Source organism: Cyprinus carpio, chromosome B22, assembly GCF_018340385.1.
Source record: "Cyprinus carpio isolate SPL01 chromosome B22, ASM1834038v1, whole genome shotgun sequence".
NCBI classification, from domain to species: Eukaryota; Metazoa; Chordata; class Actinopteri; order Cypriniformes; family Cyprinidae; genus Cyprinus; species Cyprinus carpio.
The window spans coordinates 11,600,772-11,619,617 of NC_056618.1; the positions used below are offsets into that span (position 1 = coordinate 11,600,772).

Consider the following 18,846-nt stretch of genomic DNA (forward strand, 5'->3'; position numbering starts at 1 on the left):
TACTGTCGACCAGACATACCTCTGCTTCTACTCTGCGATCCGCGACCCCCTTGCACCTTGTGCCATCAGCAGCCTCTCCACACAGTGCGTCTCGGCCTGGAATTTGTCGTCGAAGCTCTTAAACTTGGCTAGATCAGTGATGATATGCGATGTTGCACCAGTATCCACCATCAATCCCTTTCGGGTGACATCACTCCCTGGCTGACAATCACTGGTCATCAACTTGAAGGCAAAAGTATTGTCTGTCTCCTCATACACCCCATGTGCATCATCCTGCCGTTGTTGTTTCCATCCTCCTCGCCATGTGGTACATTTACCCTGGCTGTACCACTGTTGATCACGCTGACATTGTCTTGCCTTGTGTCCTCTCTGGCCACAACGGAAACACTCAATGTCCCCACTTTCAGTGCTCCGCACCCTTACACCTGCTGGGGCACTGGCCTTCCTTGAATGCGCCCGGGCCCCCATTACATTGTCTTCGGCCACAGCTGTGCGCATACCTTCAGTGCTCTCATAACTCCCGCCAATTTTGTCTTTAAACTCCGCAAAAGAAAGAGTCTCATCACTTTGAGTGACAAAAATGGAAAAAGACTTGAATGATTCTGGCAGCCCCTTCAAAACCATTGCAACTAATAGTCCATCACTCACTTCTCCAGCATTCCTCAGCGCTGTGATTGAAGTCTCAGCGCGTATGACATAGTCAGTCACACTCTCACCACTCAACTTTTGCAGGGAAGTCAATTCTGTGTAGAGACTCAGGATGCGGGGCTTACCCTTACCAGCATAATAATCCCGCAAGAGCTTGAGTGCTCCACGCCCGTCATCTGCAGCCTCTCGCATGACCAGGGGACAAACTTTTGTCATCGAGGAATTGGATCAGTTCAGCATATGCTTCAGCATTCTTTGATGCATCCTCAGCCAGTGCGTCTGCATCCGCACCCACGGCAGCCCATTCAAAATGATGTCCTTCAATTTCTGCAACTGTAGATGGCCCAAAAAACTTTGTCTCCCACAGTTCGTAATTCCTTTCGTCTCCGTCGAACACAAGACAAGACCAACGTGAAGTTGTCCTTTCGCTCATGGTGCTGGTACTCCAAACCTTGAGACCCAAATTTAAATGTGCAGACTGCCTTCTTACTCACGCCATATCTGCGCAGCGGAAGCGTGCTGGGCCCATAACCTGTTAATTTCAGAGTTTGGCTAGATACCGGCTAAAGACAAACAGGCTTCACACAGGTTGCAGTGAGAACACACAATCAAATGTTTATTGGTACAGGTACAGCTTAAATAGAACATCACATGGCATGGACACATGACAAACACCCATGAGAGGAACCCACAATAATTGAGAGCATACTTATTAACCAATCAATCAATTAACAACATGTATTAAGCGAACTGAAAAACAATGTTTTAATGAAATTTATATATAAAATACATTTTGTTTTTTTTTTCTGTCAGATTCAAAATCATGTCACTCATGTCAAATGATAAGCATTAACAATAACTGGTTGAAAAACTGTACTCTTACTCACTCTTGCGGTTGAAAGTAACAGTTTATTAATTTCTTTATTCTCTTAGTGTAAATGGCCTTCGCCAGCAACACATGATAGTTACATTTTTGAAAATAAATTGAAATCATATGCTTTAATGATCTCAGTTTGTTGACACAAAAAAGAGTGTGGTAAAAAAAAATACTGTATGTTGGTTTTCTGGCCATAGTTCTTACCACATTAAGATTATCCACAATGTGTAGTGAAACATAATAAAAATAAACACTGTAGAGTATTACTTTTGAGATTTTTTTTCAGTGATCAAACTGTCATGATAAACACATGATAATACTATTGATAACAGAATAATGAATATTTTATTGGCCTTTGCGGAGTACACACACAATAAACTTCAGTAGACTACAGCTTGTCAGACACAGGATGTCAATATAAGATATTAATCAAATAAAAAAATCATGTGAAGACTAATGATTATAACAATGATTATGTGAATATAAATTACCTATAGAAATTATATAAAAAAAAAGATGAAAATTAAAACGACACACTACTTGCATGTGAGAATCTAAGGATCCTTCAATGTGAATGCAGTATTATTTTATAACTAGTTTATTTTTTGATGATACTACAATTCCAGAGTGTTTTGAAGCTGAATCTGGTTGTGTGTTGGGGGAGTAACAGAGAATTAAAATCCTTCATATCAAACCTGATCCTGAAGCAGAGCGACGAGAGAAGATCAGAGACTGAGCTCAGAGTGTGTGAGGAGAGACGTGGAGCTTGATGGGCGTCTGATCAGTCTGGTGGAGCTTCCAGCTCTGTTCAACACTCAGCTCTCAGAGGAGGAAGTGATGCAGTCAGGACTCACCGCTGTGTGTCTCTCTGTCATCCTGGAGTTCATGTGTTCATCATCATCATCATTCCTGATGCTCCACTTAATAATGAAGACAAAGCAGAAATGGAGACGTTGAAGAAAATATTTAGCTCAAGAATCAACAAACACATCATGATCCTTATAAAGCAGAATTCAGAGCATCGGACAGCAGAACTTAAATGAAGAAACTCAGCCTGCCATTGAGAGTTTTGGAGGACGACATCATTTCATTGGTCCAAACACACAACCATCTGTGTTGATGGAGAATTGAAGCAGATGGTTGAGGAAAATAGTGGTGTTTCGTTTCTCCACAGAGACAATGATTGGAGGAACAGGATGGAAAAAACTGCTGAAATTTGAAGAAATTAAAGAGGGAGAATGCCATTCTTTAGAGACGTGGTTTCAGTCACAAGGTAATGATCAGGAAATCGCAGGGTTATAAACACTTTTCATGATTGCTAAAATTCTACACAGATTTGTGAGACAATAACATTTATTCTTTGCAGAGATCAGAAGAAAAACAATATGATTATGTACATACATGAGTTTTTGGTATAAAATTACACACAGTGTTCTCTGATTATCTAGATAATTGACAATCTTCACTTGAAATGGTAATGTTTCTTTGATCTATCTTTAGATTTCAAGAGAAAGAGAAGATGAACTGAGGATTGTGCTGCTGGGAAAAACTGGAGTTGGGAAGAGTTCAACCGGAAACACCATTTTAGGAAGAAAGGTGTTTATATCAGACATTTCTCAAACATCTATTACTAAAGAGTGTCATAGAGAGACAGCTGAAATCAACGGCAGACACATTACTGGTGATTGACACTCCAGGACTGTTTAAAAACCTTTATACTGAACTCAGTAATGAGGAATTCCAGAGAGAACTCACTAACTGCATCTCCATGATTTTGCCTGGACCACATGTGTTTCTCTTACTGATCCCAGTGGGACGATTCACTCAGGAGGAGGAAAAATCAGTGAAGATCATCCAAAAGACATTTGGTGAAAACGCATTAAAGTACATCATAGTGTGCTCTTCACCAGAGGAGACTTTCTGAAGAACAAAATCATGTTGAACAGTATCTGGGGAGGAGAACCTGGATCTACACTTAAGAAAACCTGACTGAAGCATGTGGAAACAGATTCCATGGTGTTCAATAATGAGACTGGAGAACCCCGAACACAGGTGATGATCTACTGCAGAAGATAGACAACATGGTGAAAGTGAACGGAGAGGGAGTTACCTACTCATGTAAGATGTTTCAGAGAGATGGAGAGAGAGAAATACAAGAAAACAACAGAAGAACATACTGATGGGAGAAAGTGGAGCAAGTGAACAGAGGAAAAAAGAAGAACTTATGAAGAAACATGAAGAAGAGAAACAGAGGATGAAGATGAAGATGGAGGAAGATCATGACAACAGAGAAGAAAAAGAGAAGACGAATATAAAAGAGACATTAAAGAAAGAGAGGAACAAGGAGAGAAAGATGCGAGAGGAGATGAAGAGAGAACGAGAGGAATTGGGATAAACAGAAACAACAGGAAAGACAAATAAAAGAAGAGTATGAAGAGGAGGAGAAATGGAGAAATAAAAGAAAAGGCCATGTTAGATAAATATTATCAGAGACTTAAACAAGAGATGGGAAGAATGGAAAGATGATGATGGGAGGAAGAAAGACACAGAATCATGATCAAGACAGAAAGAGAAGAGAGAGAAGAGCATGAAAAGAATGAGAAAGGAAGAAAAGGAAACATGGGATGAATATTACCAGAAACTTGAAAAAGAGATGGAGAGAATATGAACATGATGATGGAGGAAGAAAAAGAGAGAATTATGATAAAGAGAGAAAGAGAAGAGGAACAGTATAAAAAGATACATTAAAGACACAGAGGAACAGGAGAAAAGGATATGAGAGGAGCCGAGGAGAGAACGAGTGGAATGGGAGAAACAGAAACAACAGAAAAGACAAAAAAAATAGGAGAAGAAATGGAAGAGGAGAAAGAAATAACAGGCAATAAGGATGACATAATCAGAGACTTGATGGGAGAAAGAAGATCTTCAGTTCAAGCATGAAGATAAGAGAATCAAGCTGAAACAAAAAATATACACTTGAAAAATGCACTTGATATGTACTGTCTTATTTTTAGAACAACTTTACATATGTTTAATTAAAGAGGTTGACCGATTGATCGTTTTTGACGGTCAGCTATCTGCAAAAATCCATACCAATAGTTTTTCAGGTTGCGTCCTTTGCTGGAGAGCAGCTGAGAGGGGTCCACTGTCATTATACTGTACGAGAGCGGCCCTCATAGAGGCGAATCACTGACGCTTTGTGTTGTTTGTTTTTTGACCTGGAAGCTGTGCACTGCAGACGGCGGGACACTAAAGATGTGGATTTAACACAAACAAAGTAACTGTATGTATACTGTATACTATAGTGCAATGTCTTTATATAGTATAAAAGTAATTGATTTGTTGACTGTTATGCTGCATTACGGAGAGAAACACACAGCAGTATGTTTGCTGTCTAAGCTAAGAACATTACTTCAGTTCAATTCAATTCAAGTTGATCTGTATAGTGCTTTTTACGATACAAATCATTACAAAGCAACTTTACAGAAAATTAAGTTTCTACACTATTTAGTAGTAGCTTATCAGTGGTGACTGTCAGTTTCATGTGCTATATCGCAGAAATGTTTTCAGAAAAAATCCATAAAAAAGACGGAAACAAACAGACGAGTTAACACTATTAACAGCATACAGAAAATTAAGTTTCTACAATATTTAGCAGTTCTGTATGTTGTCTCTGGTTAGCATCATCTGAGGTCCCTCTCTCGGGGTGGCATCATCTCTCTCAGGTGTTCTGGATCCAGACTGGAGCTTGTGTCCTTCAGTTACCACTGGATGTAAATGGCCCGTGGCATCATCAAGAACAAATAGAGCCATAATTACGTAGCTTCGGTTCCATGCCAGTACAATTATCGTTTAACCCAAGCTAAGAATAATAATGGAGCTTTGATCAGAAATAACGCCAGTACCACGGGATGAAACCCGTATTTTTAGGCAGAGAACAAGAAATAGAGTTTTTTTTAATCTAGATTTAACAAGAATTGATGGTCGGAACCGAACATTTATACAGGAAGGCCTATTCCCATGCAGATTTGGGATCCAAAGCGAACAAGCCCTCTACACCTCCTTTAGGCTCGGACTTTGCATCCTATGGTACTAATCAAAGTCCACGCGTTTTGTGACCTTCGGGAGCGTGATGGGTTGTATCCGTGGGTAGAATACAGATATAGGATTACGGCAGGAGCTAAGCCATTAAAGGCCTGATGAGTAAGTAATTATATTTTGTAACTGGATACGGAACCTTAGTGGTAGCCAGTGCAAGAGCACCTGGGTTTTTCATCTGGGATTTAACAAGGAGATAAATCTGTGTCGTCTGACCATGGTAAGGACTCTAGCCACATTATCAGGGACTAGGCTATTAACTTGAGTTGTGAGGATGCGGGACAACCACCTAGCATTGCACGACAAAAGTCCATTCTACCTACCGTGTCATGAATGCATGAACTCAGCTTGCTCTGCGTCTATCAGGATCAAAAGTCCAGCGTTTTGTTACGCTTTGGCAGCTGTCATTGGGTTTGTAGCGTGGAAGAATGGCTAGTTTAGGTAGCAGGAGCAAGCCATATGAGGGGCCTTTAAGTAAGTAATATACGGTCTTGTAATAATACGGAGATTTTGACTAGGTAGAGGAGTAACAGGTACACATCCGTCGTATTGCAATTGTAATCTATCAATTTTCTGTTATATTGTGCTGGTCTAGGTAAGTATTAATCTCCTGTCTTATCTGATTTATTAGAGAAATACCTGTATGCTTGTTTTTACAGGGGATCTTTTAACAACCACTCTGTAGGCCCAGTTTGCATTACAATAGTCACATCTGGTCTTGTTCGAGATATCAGTTGAGTATCATTAGCATAACAGTGGATACTAACTCCCGGATTTTTCTGCATCATATTACCACACAGTGTCAACTATGTATAATTGGCAAATAGTTTCTAGATGGACCGAGGACGATGCCTTTTGGCACTCCATGGGAGATTATGATTTTTCAAAATGACAAGGACTCCTGTACCATTATAGATAAAACAAAGGGTAGCGATTGACAGCTAGAGGATCTAAACATCTTAAGCCTGCCTTGGTTCCCTGTATAGTTTTGTAATCTATCTATGGTATGTGTTAATATTTCTGGTCCACGCAGCACTCAAGATCAATAACACTAGCAATGAATGCAGCTTGTCTAGGATGCAAGAAGCAATGGTCATACAATCTGTTACATTTTTAAACAGTGCGTTGGTGTGCTTAGATGGGTCCTGAGTTTCCCGCCTGGACCTTCTTCATCAGAGATCATAAGTTGCAGTATCAGGAGCACAACAGTGGAAACTAATCCCGACACAAACTTTTCTAAAATTTATAGACATAATGGAAGATTTGAACATGGTTCTGTAATTTGCCAGCAGGACCTAGGATCCGAGACTTGTGGCACTCCCATATTTTGTACTGGATAAAATGAGAGGATCCCCATATATTTAGATAAATGTTTTCGGGAAGCGGACCTAGGAAGGTAACGAGATTTTACTAATATTAAAGCCTGCCCTTGTTTTCTGTATAGTTTTGTAACGATCTAGGTAACACTGTTGGATCTATGTAATTCAAACGCAGTGGGTACAAGATCAAGTAAACATAGCAATGAGATGTTGCCTTGGTATGATGCAAGAAGCAGTGATAAGTTTTATTTTAACAAGGCAGTTTTGTGCTCCTACTAGGGGGGGCCCCTGTAACACCCGACTGCAGTTTATCTTTGAGTGCATTTTTTTGCAGATAGGAGCACAATTGAGCAGACACAACTTTTTTTATTTTTTTCGACCGGTAGAATGGAAGATTTGAAAGTTCCTGTAATTGACATTTCTGATAGGAGCATAGTTGTGTGGTTTCTACTATCAGTGAAGAAATTCATAACCGCCAAAGCTTAAATGGTGTTGGGACGTGACCTAAAAGATAACGACGAAGGGTTATATAATATTGGATTCGGGTGGCGTCTGGTTATTTGTTAATCTAGCCACGTTGCTAAAACAAATCTCTTGGATTGCATTAGTGGGTACAGGATCTAATAAAACATGTGGATGGTTTAGATGCCCTGATAAGTTTATTTAGGAGCCATGTCTATAGTATGAAATCACTGTTTTTTATCGCAATTCTAGAAAAACTTGCTAATAGTTTTTCTCTAAAGTATTAGCGCCTCAAGACTAGAGTTTCCTTTCTTGAGATTGTAGTTCTGATGTAACTATGGTACCATGTGAACAGTACTTTTTCACTCATAACCGTTTTTCAACTTTGATGTGGCATATTAGCTTCTAATGGCGTATGGTTTTTTTTAATCTAGCCACTGTGCTAAATAAAAACCGTGGATTGTTTTGGTTGTTCATTCTATTGAGTGTGGACCAGAGCAGTTGCCAGATACATCAGGCAGGTTATTTGCGATCCTGTCTTTGGTGGTGGAACCATACGTTCTGGCACGCCAAGATAAAAAACTCAAGTAGTTTTTCTCAATTTATTATCAAGTACTAACGCAGTTCTGCACGATAGCAAGGAAATTGGTCAGTAAGGTTCATTCCTTGGAACGTACGTTAATCTCTAACCTTTTTCAATGAGTGGGATTGCGATATAATTAAATCTAGGCTAATGTATTAGAGAAGATGAGTGGGCCCGGTGACAGTGTGCCATTCATTAAACTCTAATAACAGTTTATAATAAGTAGTACACAGAGCAATAAGATACCTTAAGGCAGGTCATTGGCGATTACTCTTCTTGGGGCTGGGAACAAATGTTCTGCACCCGGACGATAACGCGAAGCTCTATAGCTTCTATCATCGGTAACCCGCAATGATCTGACGATCGTACATCTCCAAATTCTTTCACGTAACATCATCACTTTACATATACTGATATCTAGTCAGTCCTATACGAGTCCATCGAACATTGAGATTAGCGTTGATGATTAAAACGATCTTTGGGCACGGTGACATTTTTCCAAGCTCATAATTAACAGCAGTTATAAGCATAGTAAACGCAATGTCCTAAACATCATCCTGTATTCTCAATATGATGTTAAAATCATACCGAAATATTAGCCGTTGCATCAGCTCCCCCACCAACAGGTCTGACGGGGAAAATCTCCAAATTCCTGTAGTTGGTGGAGTAGGAATTTCTTGACCATATAATCATTTGGTTTTCTTACACAGGTTCAGTCAGCAGAGTACATCAACACTATTATCTGATATCATTTCTTTTTCACATACTGCTGACAGTGTGAGTGTGATCTATGTTTTAAGAGCCCAGTATTTTAAAATGATTTTTTTTTGTTGATCCTGTTTTTCTGGGTAACACTGTGCTGGTTTAATCACGTAAGATTTTTTTGACAAACCTCCCCCACACAGTCTGATTTTGATCCATCACTATAACGGGGAACAGCACACAGGCTTAATAGATTGGACAACGCAAGTACTTTCTATTTAAGTGGTAGACCAAATAATCATCATAGCAGTTATTGGAGATTGCTTACTAGTCAAATGGAGAGTACAGGTCAAAAATATTATCAAGTGGTGATCAATTATCAATGCTTGACCAACCACGTCGACGGTTAAGTCTTGGGGTTTATGAGCCCAAACCCTTTAAAATTGTTGTTACCAATTTATTTTGCATGTCTGGTTTAACTATCCAGCTTCTTCTCACATCTCCTTTTTTTTTAAGAGTTTTTTTCTCTAGATCTACATTAAATTGCGTAGCTATTTGGAACCCACTGAATGCGGGGAACAGACAACGTCATTATAGATTCATGCAGGCCATCAGAAATTTCTGCAAGCAGAGTGCCTCCACAATTTTCCACTAAATTACATTATAGCAGTGTCCCAACCATAGTTATTTGGAGAGGAATTGCTTGCACCAGTAGGTAGCTGGAAGTCTGTGTATGGGCGTATTTTTTTCAGCAAGAATGTATTTTCAAGCCAGGTTAAAGGAATTCCAGCCTGCGTGTTGACAAAATGTCCCACGTGAGAGTTCAAACGCATTAACCTGTTTAATCTCATCAATTTATAGTACATGGACAGCTAAATGGTTTCATCCAGTTTCACATTAATGCCTTAGTGTTATTATACAGCTGGAGTTGCGTCAGTGAAGTGTTAAATTAGAACGACCAACCTTCTTTGATCGATGAAAGAACAATGATCAATCTGTCATGCCTCCTGGTTCAGGGTTTCTGGCACCTTAGAGTGCACTCACATAGGTCTTGCGCAATCATCATTGAAAATGAGAGGAATGATGTCCCAGTTAAATAGGGTTTTGTCATTATGACTTCATTCTGGGTCGTCAGTCTCTTATTCGGTTCAGATGGCAACTTTTCAGCAAAAAATGTATTTGTGGCCATTGCAACAAACTGTCAAGATGCAGTGTTGAACCCATTCCCAATTGAGAGTCAGAAACTATTAACCTGATCTGTCTCATGACATTATATTACAGCCGTGAAAGCCAGCCTGTGAATCCGAGGACTATGAATGAAACAGTGTAATTATTTGGCTTTGCAGTATTTCTAAGACCGTCAACTAAGAGGGCTTTGTGTGAACGACAACTGTCTTTTGTCCTGATCTGAAGAGTCTGTGATCTGCAACCTCCTGTATTCAAAGGGGTTGTTAATTTTAACCGTAATAGTATAATCATGTACCCAGCTGACTGGTTCCTATCGTGAAAAGCATATAGTTGAGAGATTTTTTGCTTGCCAGAATAAACCTGTAGGGTTTGTGATTACTGTCTCATTCTGGGTCTTCAGAGCATTATGTCAGGTAGAGATGAATTGTGAAGTGTGTCAATTCCTCAGCCCTTATAGCAGAACAAATGTCAACATGCCCAGGGAGTGTAGTCAGTTTTACAGAAACTATTTTGCTGAAATTGGTGGAGTTGACTTGTTAAAACGTGAAACCAGTGTGAGCTTGTTGAATTGTTAACACATCGAGATTGTATGCGGCTTTTTGATTTTGTGACCTCACATAAAGGGGCTTTGATGGAAGGACTTGTTTTGTCCTTATCTTAGCATCGTGTCATATGCAATTGATACAAATCTGGTTGTTAGATTTTAACCTGTGAAATTATAATAAGGTACCAGGGACTGGGTTACATAAAGTTAATAGCATTAGTTGAGATTTTTTCTTGAGAAAAATAAACATGTACTGTACCTGATAATCACTATCTGATTGCCAAACTTATGAATAGATATTGAGTGTGAAGTTTGTGATTCTGGTTAGGGTTAATTCTCAGTGTTTTTTTTTTTTTTTGATCCAGCTACCAGTTATTTTGAGCAGTTGATCTTATGCTAAATTTCTGAGGAGAAACAGAAAAACCTATTAGTACACTGATCTGTTCACTCGATGATTTTAAAAGTCATTTTCAAGACCTGAATATGCATTTTCTGTTTTATTAGTGTTAGTAATCTCAATATTTGGTAAATGATGCAAAAAAAATAACTCATAAATAAATAAATAAAATCACTAAAGCCGTACTGATTAGTAATGAAATAATCTAGTGATACTGTTAATCTGTGATAGTTTTTTTTTATTTGATTGGACTAACACTAGTGTATTTGAGCATATATATATATATATAGGATCATATATATATATATATATGGAAAGATATATATTATATATATGATGTATGGAGGTATAGTAAAACATACATAAAAAATAGACCAGTTTCTCCTCACATATATCTGTATCTGTACACATACAATTATGTTAACACTATGCACACAATATTGCACATATTATCTGCCGAAAATCTAGTGGAAAGACGAGACTTTATTTGCTCCCCCCCCAATTCATTCCCATATATTAACCATATGATTGGATCCATGTTGTTATACTAAATATTGTATGTCGAATCAAACACGATTTTATACCACGACACCTTACCAGACCGTCTCAATAATCACAATAATACATATATAACATTCCTCCTTTTCATAAACATTTTAATATGCCCTATATTTATAATAATCATGTAATACTATCAAATATAATCCATACCCTATTATATTGTTACATCACAGTTTGGAATGTACACCAATCGAATAATATAATATACTAATCTATTACAAATAACAATACATCAAGACCAGTACTAGTGAACTAAATTAATTTAGTGCAATTTTTGTGTAAATTACAATATCTGTGGTCCATGTATTTATCTGGTCCTGTCATTATCCATATTATTATTGCTCAGCTATGTAATCGTATCCATTCTTTTTTTGTTTTATACGTAGAGTATTTCTAGTATCGATATTAATAGTAAGAAACATTATGATGAGTATCCCTACTACCGTTTTTTATACACAACCATCAGTCCTGAGAAACACGACCAAGCTCCCCCCTCCGGCCTTTGTATTTCTTCAACACACCGTTTCATTGTCTCTTGATTAAAAAAGGTCATGTTTGGGCATGGCTTGAGTCTGTGTTCCCAAAACATTCCAACGTTTTGACACCACACACGACATCCAGCCACAACCACAAACTTTTCCTGTGTTGTTCTCACATCCCCTCAGATTATAGATTTTGCGAGTTTGTGCAGTATTAAATTCAACCTAAATCACAAAGTTTTAATAGTCTGGCTTGTAGACATAATCTATATTGGTGGGATCAAAAAATATCCCACCTTCTGTAGGATTCTAACTGCACTTTTTTTGAAGTGATGAAGGAGGGGATGTAGTGAACTTTTATAGTTTATGCCCCCACACTTCTATATACAATAAGTTAAGTAGGTCAAAACTAAAGAACAATACAATACATACATACACCACACCCGCACACCACACACACACACCCACACAAACACCACACACACACACACACACACCCACACAACCTACATATATTATATATATATATAAGATACTAATATATATATAGAATCCAGGACATATTTTACTTTTATTAATTATAGATTACTGTTGGATACTTTATTTGTTATAAGTATCTATGTGTGGTTTCCAGCTAATTTACGTCAATAGTAATTCCTAAGAAATTTAAATTTCTGACACTTTTTCTATGCAACACCGTCTATATTTATTAATTCTTCGAGTTTTCTTTATAAAGTCAACATCAGCCTAAAATATGACAGCACATCTTTACTCATCATATAATCTCTATCACTCTCATCAGAGCTTCAGAGTTTTCTGGGAAACATTTGCACATATTTGCCTGACATTACACATAAATCGGACAACACAGTCTTGGAAGACATACAGTAACATCTTCAGTCCTCCTTGCTTTGCAACTGAGTTGACTACCGACAACACACTCATGGGCAAGATTTCTAGTCATCCAGGTCACTGTCTCATTATGGCTGCCTTGGTAGTGTGCCCTTGGTGTGGTATAAGGGGTCAGGCCACATCAGTCCTGGAGTGCCCGATGGTCGCAGCAGAGTTTAAGCTTGCAACCCTGAAAAAGAAAAATCACCTGCTTAGGCTTCGTAAATCATGAAATCATTGATTAGTTTGTTCAGGTGTGTGTTTGATCTGGGGTTAGAGCATGTAAACACAGTGTAAGTACACATTGGTACATAGTATCTACAGTTGTAATATTTCTGTAGCTACACACATAACAACCCTCTGAATGATTTGTGTAAGTACAGATGTGTAACAGGACATAACTACATTTTGTAACAACAATATGTATAAGAGTAATTGGAACCATTTGATCCAGGGGGTGGGGATGGGTAGGTTAAGGGATATGTAATGTACAGAGTAATACCAGTGTACTTACATGGTAACTCTTCCAGGAACTGTCCACTTAATATAAAAGTGTAACATTCTGGACACTAACCACAATTATATGTAAATTTCTGAGAAGCCTAACTTACTGGCCGTTCCTCTGTAACATCAAAGTACTTACATGATACATCTAATATAATGTGTAACACTTTCTTTACCAAAAGGTGCTGTTAGTCCTGTTACACATTTGTATTTTCATTACCAAAAAGTGTTGTAACCAATGTCCTGTTACACATTTGTACTTACACATACCATTCAGTGGGCTGTTACATGTCTGTAGTTACACAAACATAAGAGCTGTAGATACTATGTAAAAATGTGTATTACACTGTAGTTACATACTATGTACACATCTAGTTACTGAGTAAGTTCACAGGTTTTAGGGACACAATATAAAGTGTGACCATTCTTCTGAGGCCTCTGTAACTGTTGCAGCAGACCAGGAGTGCTACCATCCTGCAGATTTCCATTTCCAACCCACCTGTCTGTAATTATCAAGTAGCCCTGGAACACCTTGATTAGCTACTTCGGTTTAATTGGGGTCGGAGCTGGAAATCTGCAGGCATCAGAGTTGCTCAGAATTTGAGACCTCCCTGCCGTAAACTGTCAAGAACGCAGGGGCCCATTTCAGAAAGGAGGTTAAGTGAAAAACATTTTCTTTAAAACATTGGAGATACAGAGCACATACAACATTAATAAGACCACTGTATGCAGACTGATAAGTATGGACTGTATGGACTGTAGGTCAGTGTTGTAGAGAATCGGTTTAAATAAGGCTAATCTGATAAATGATGTTCACTTGATAACAGCTTGCTTTCATGAACATATCTGGAAGTAAACTGAATAATTAGAATTTTCTTCCAGATTTTTGTGTGTGGTTGGATGCATTGATCACGCATAATCCACTATCCACACCTTTGAAAATGAATCAGATTACTGTGTGGGAAGGATGCCAGATGGAGGAGTATTCACTACGAGATATGCTGTATGCCATAGCCACACTACGGCAGCTAAATAAACGGAAATTATTCACAGTTTATTTGGTCATTTTATTTTCTACAAATACAAAGCAACAGTTATTTTTTTTATTTTTTGGATTTTAAAATTCTTCTACTTAAGCATCTCCACTTCATCTGTCAGTGCTGGTGCAGGTTCTCCCCTCATTTTGCGAGCCTTTGCCTTCTTGCTGTCAACGGAGTAGGCTACAAGTCAGTTGATTACTTTTTAAGAAATGTAACAGGTTTGATTAGAGAATATTTAATACGTTAAATTTAATATTTAACATGGGAAAGATGAATGCACTTTTGGAAGTTGAATATAAGGTAAATGCCATTTTGGAATTTCTGTGGTCTAATGTGATATTGTTGTTCATGATCTTGTTCAGGATGAAATTTTCATTTATTGTTGTAATTAATTTATAGCAAACAAGATGACCCATTGAATTCATTTTACAGGGGAGGCGATGATTGTTTGAATGTATTTTTAGTCCAACATGTAAGATTAGTATTGACCAAGTTCAGCAGGCTATCATATGTGGATCAACTCACCATGTTGTGTATTTTCATCAGTTTCAATATGAAAAATAACTTTTATATTGATTCAATGGATTTATTGCATTTTGATAAAAAAAAATATAATAAATCTTAATGTTATTATAACCTAAAGATGCTATGTTAAAGTTTTTCATCTTGCCACTTTCTTGGTCAAAAGTTCATGGACAGGATTTGTGACACTATACCCATGATTCTTAATAATTCTTTTATTCTTAAAGCTTTACATTGATGGAACTGTTTTTATAATTAATTTTTACATGCTGCTATTTTTTTTATTTTATTTTTTTGCCAGGATACCATGAAAATGAAATGTAGTTAAATAATTTACCATTTTTACCTCTGATATTATAACAGTGATTAAGAATTAAAGTTTTGTATTTACTCAGAAGTATGCAGATGTTTTTTTTTTTGTCTGTGCTGTTGGCACAGTGAATCATAATTTTGGAGCTCCATTGATCATGACTTATGCATGCATGCGCCTAAACTCAGATTCCAACCTACTCAGAGTCGACTGAACTAACACAATTTAGGTGTTCTGAAACAGAAAACTCAGAGTTTTCCATCTCAGGGTAAGTCAGTTCAGAGTTTGAGTTTCAACTCAGAGTAGGTTGAACCTCATGCAGTGAACCGATCCCCTGGTATACTGTCTGTAACAGGACTTGTGGTATCGCACATCCAGAGGCACAGAATCTTTATGCACAATAATGCTATTTGTCTTCTTCATCATATGCCTATCACTTTGGCATCTGGCCTGTAAATAAATAATACAAAAATAAAAATAAAAATAAAAAACTATAATAATGAACTTAATTTGTAAATAATAACCATTAAAGAAAAAACTGTGTTTGCAGTTAAACAATGCTAGGTCATTCTGGCTGTAGCAAAACATCAAGATGCAAATCTGACTCTGACCTTGCAATAATTATTAAAAAAATAGTCTAATTGAAAGGTAGCCATGGTACTCAGCATATGCATGACAGTTCAAAAATTTGTTTGTGTGTACTTTGTTTTTATGTACCTGCTGAAAATGTTTCTGCCTGTAAAGGATGGTCCTTCTGGTGTTTGCCTGCCACAGTAATGTACTTGTCCATTTCTTAAAATTTATGCACAATGTAGAGACAATGTTTGTATGTCTCTGCTATTTTCTTTTTCTGATTCTTATCCTGCAAGCAAGCCCACTGGTTGATGGGCGTTTCTGAATGTATCCACTGTGTGAATGTAAAATTCCTTTGTTTTTCTTTGTTTATGCATGTGAGATTATAGTGTTGTGGAGGCTTATAGAATTTTTATAATAAATTTTACATAGTTTTGAAGTAAGTTCCTCTTCTTCACTACTTTCGGTAGGGATGACAAAGGTGCAGGTATGTTGAACTCATGTTTAAATGTCATTCAGCGGCCACGCTTACTAGTCCTAGCAGGAAGTCGCATTGATGAAGCCTTATCACTCCGCGATCAAACTCTGATTACACCAGGAAAGATCTATTTGCTGACTTTAGAAGCTTTTAAGCTCAACTATTGCCGATTACACATAGAGAACTATTATTTTTTCTCATTTCAAAACCAATATATATTTTTTTTTATTGGAATGAAAATAATTAAATTCTCCATAATGGGGAAAGGGATTAAATGAAAAACAACTTCACCTTATGGCCTGCCATGGTGTTGAGCGTGGGTGCTGGAGAGCCGCGGCCCTAGAGGAGTTTTGCTTCGGCCTAATCAAACACACCTGAACAAAGCTAATCGAGGACTGAAGGGGTTACTTTTCAAAGAAAGCTACAGGCAGATATGAGTTTTTATGGGAGTTGGACAACCCTAGCCAGCCACAATTATTTGTGGTGTTCTTCAGGGCTCCTTATTAGGACCAACTTTGTTTTCGATTTATAGTATTTATCTCTTGGATCCTGTAACTTGAGACTGGTAGAGTCTTCTGAGGAGGAGGTGCCATCATATATATCTATCATTATTAATATTGGCCCATGGAAAAGTTATTGTATTATTTTGCTTCGAAAATCACTTTCTACATGCTAGAAGTATAATTACTCAGTATGTAGAGAGAGCAGATTATATACTTTGAGGGAAATGCATCTGGCGAGGGTGGGTACTCATACAGGGAGCAGTTTGTTGTTTTAGTTAAAGGAAATTTTTTAATGGTGAACAATATTTCACTACAGGCTGTTAAATGGTTTATAAAGTGCATTATTTGGATAATATTCAGAGACCTCAGTGATAAAGGACTAACATTATCACATGATCTGGGATTAATGAAAAAATTTTTATTTATTTGTGTGTGGGGTGGGGGGGTGGTAGTCATAGAAAATGTTAGAAGTTGTCACCCAGAAAATGCAATTAATAATTTCAAGGCCAATGTTCAGATTACAATAATAATCATGTATGGAGGTAATTCAGTGGAATACAACTACCGAAGTAAATAAAAAACTCCTGTAAACTCTCTCTCCAAACTGTTAGTTGCTTGATTTATAAAGTGTCATTGTGATCACTATTAGGGTGAATCAAAGAGTGAAATATTAGATCCACTTTATACAAATATCAGAAGCAAAAAATGTGTGTAGCAGCCAATCCACTGTGTGAGAGGAGTTCAGGTAAGTGATATCTGACTTAATCATTTAAAAGTATGCACAGAGTTCATGCTAGATTTAGGGAGTAAATCACATTTTTTACACACAAGGGAAGCGTTGCACAAGATCCCGGAGCCCCTATGCATGAGAGCGGTCCTGATGGAGCCCCCTATAACCCCCATACTGTTGAATTTTTTAATCCCTACATGAGACAAACTGCTGCAGATGGACTAAACCATTTGGGCATTAGCAAGGGGTGGGATCAGCAGGACAAATCAGTCATTCAACCAAGTTATTCAGCCAATGCACACACAATTTCACGTTTCATCTGACATCCATTATGGGGGAGATTTAATTGGGAATGAAATATCAGGTAAAATAAAATATGTTAGACTTTTCAGGGCCCTCTTCCTTTGGGGCCCTGGTAATCCAGTTCTGGTTTACCCCCAGTCCGACTCCCCTGTTTACACACTTTGGATGCATTGCAGTTGCCATATACAGTTTGGATACTTTCATTGTGATTTTACTGGTAGAGTTTATAAAAGTTTTACTAGAGCTGACAGAATATATCTTTATATTGGGCGTTCAAACAAAGCTTTCCTCTTTCCAACTGTAATTACATGTATATGTGTTATGTGTATTGGACATACACTAAATTGATGAACAATCACCGACTCTAGATTAAACAACAATAGCATGCACTACAAAATAACACATAATATATTAAGGAATATATTAAATGATTAAAATGTATAATAAATGATTATATTAGTAAAAGGAATAGCTGAAAAAAAATTATTAACCTATATGATTAACTGAGTATAAATGAATGAATTTCTGGTTTCTCTCTTGAAGCTACACACAGAGGTTGCTGAATATTTAGACCTGCATCATGGAGTGAGAGATTTTACAGTTCATTAACAGCTAACATTGGTGTTTTCCTTAAGGCTGGATACATTAGTCCCCTAATATAGTTCAGCTGAAGGAGTGAATGAAAATTAATGAATCATTTCAGACATTGAGGCTTTCTGTGGCTCTAATTATGTCTGTATGCGTTATATAGAAAACTTGTTTTCTCTTTCCATTTTGCTGTGCTTTTTTTCAAACACCGAACTTCAAACTCATCAACACTACTTTGTTTCATTCTTGAAGTGAACTTCTGCCTATTTTGATGATCTGCCCTAGACCAGAGAGAGATTTTTGATTTTTGGGTGTATTATATTTTTTAGATCTATTCATGTTTTATAATCCAGGATCTCATATAGTCTAACACTATACATGCTTTATCGCAAAGACTAAAGTCCTAAACCTAAAATGATATTCTTTTTAAAAGTTAAGTCAACCACACCCTCCTAAAATGGATCATTCTAACACGCCCCCACATGTCTTCGTCACGATGTGGGAAGATTTGCAAAAGCCGACCAAATGTTTCCAAGAAAAAGGAAA

The 18,846-nt window shown here is 37.5% G+C and overlaps 1 protein-coding gene and 1 pseudogene across 10 annotated transcripts in view; both read right to left on the reverse strand.

Moving 5' to 3' along the window:
• The window catches only part of LOC109103223 (NLR family CARD domain-containing protein 3-like), a 1,793,396-nt gene that overhangs the window by 159,303 nt on the left and 1,615,247 nt on the right, over window positions 1-18,846 (reverse strand). The gene's annotated exons all lie outside the window — the stretch shown is intronic.
• The window catches only part of LOC109081476, a 257,452-nt pseudogene that overhangs the window by 127,004 nt on the left and 111,602 nt on the right, over window positions 1-18,846 (reverse strand).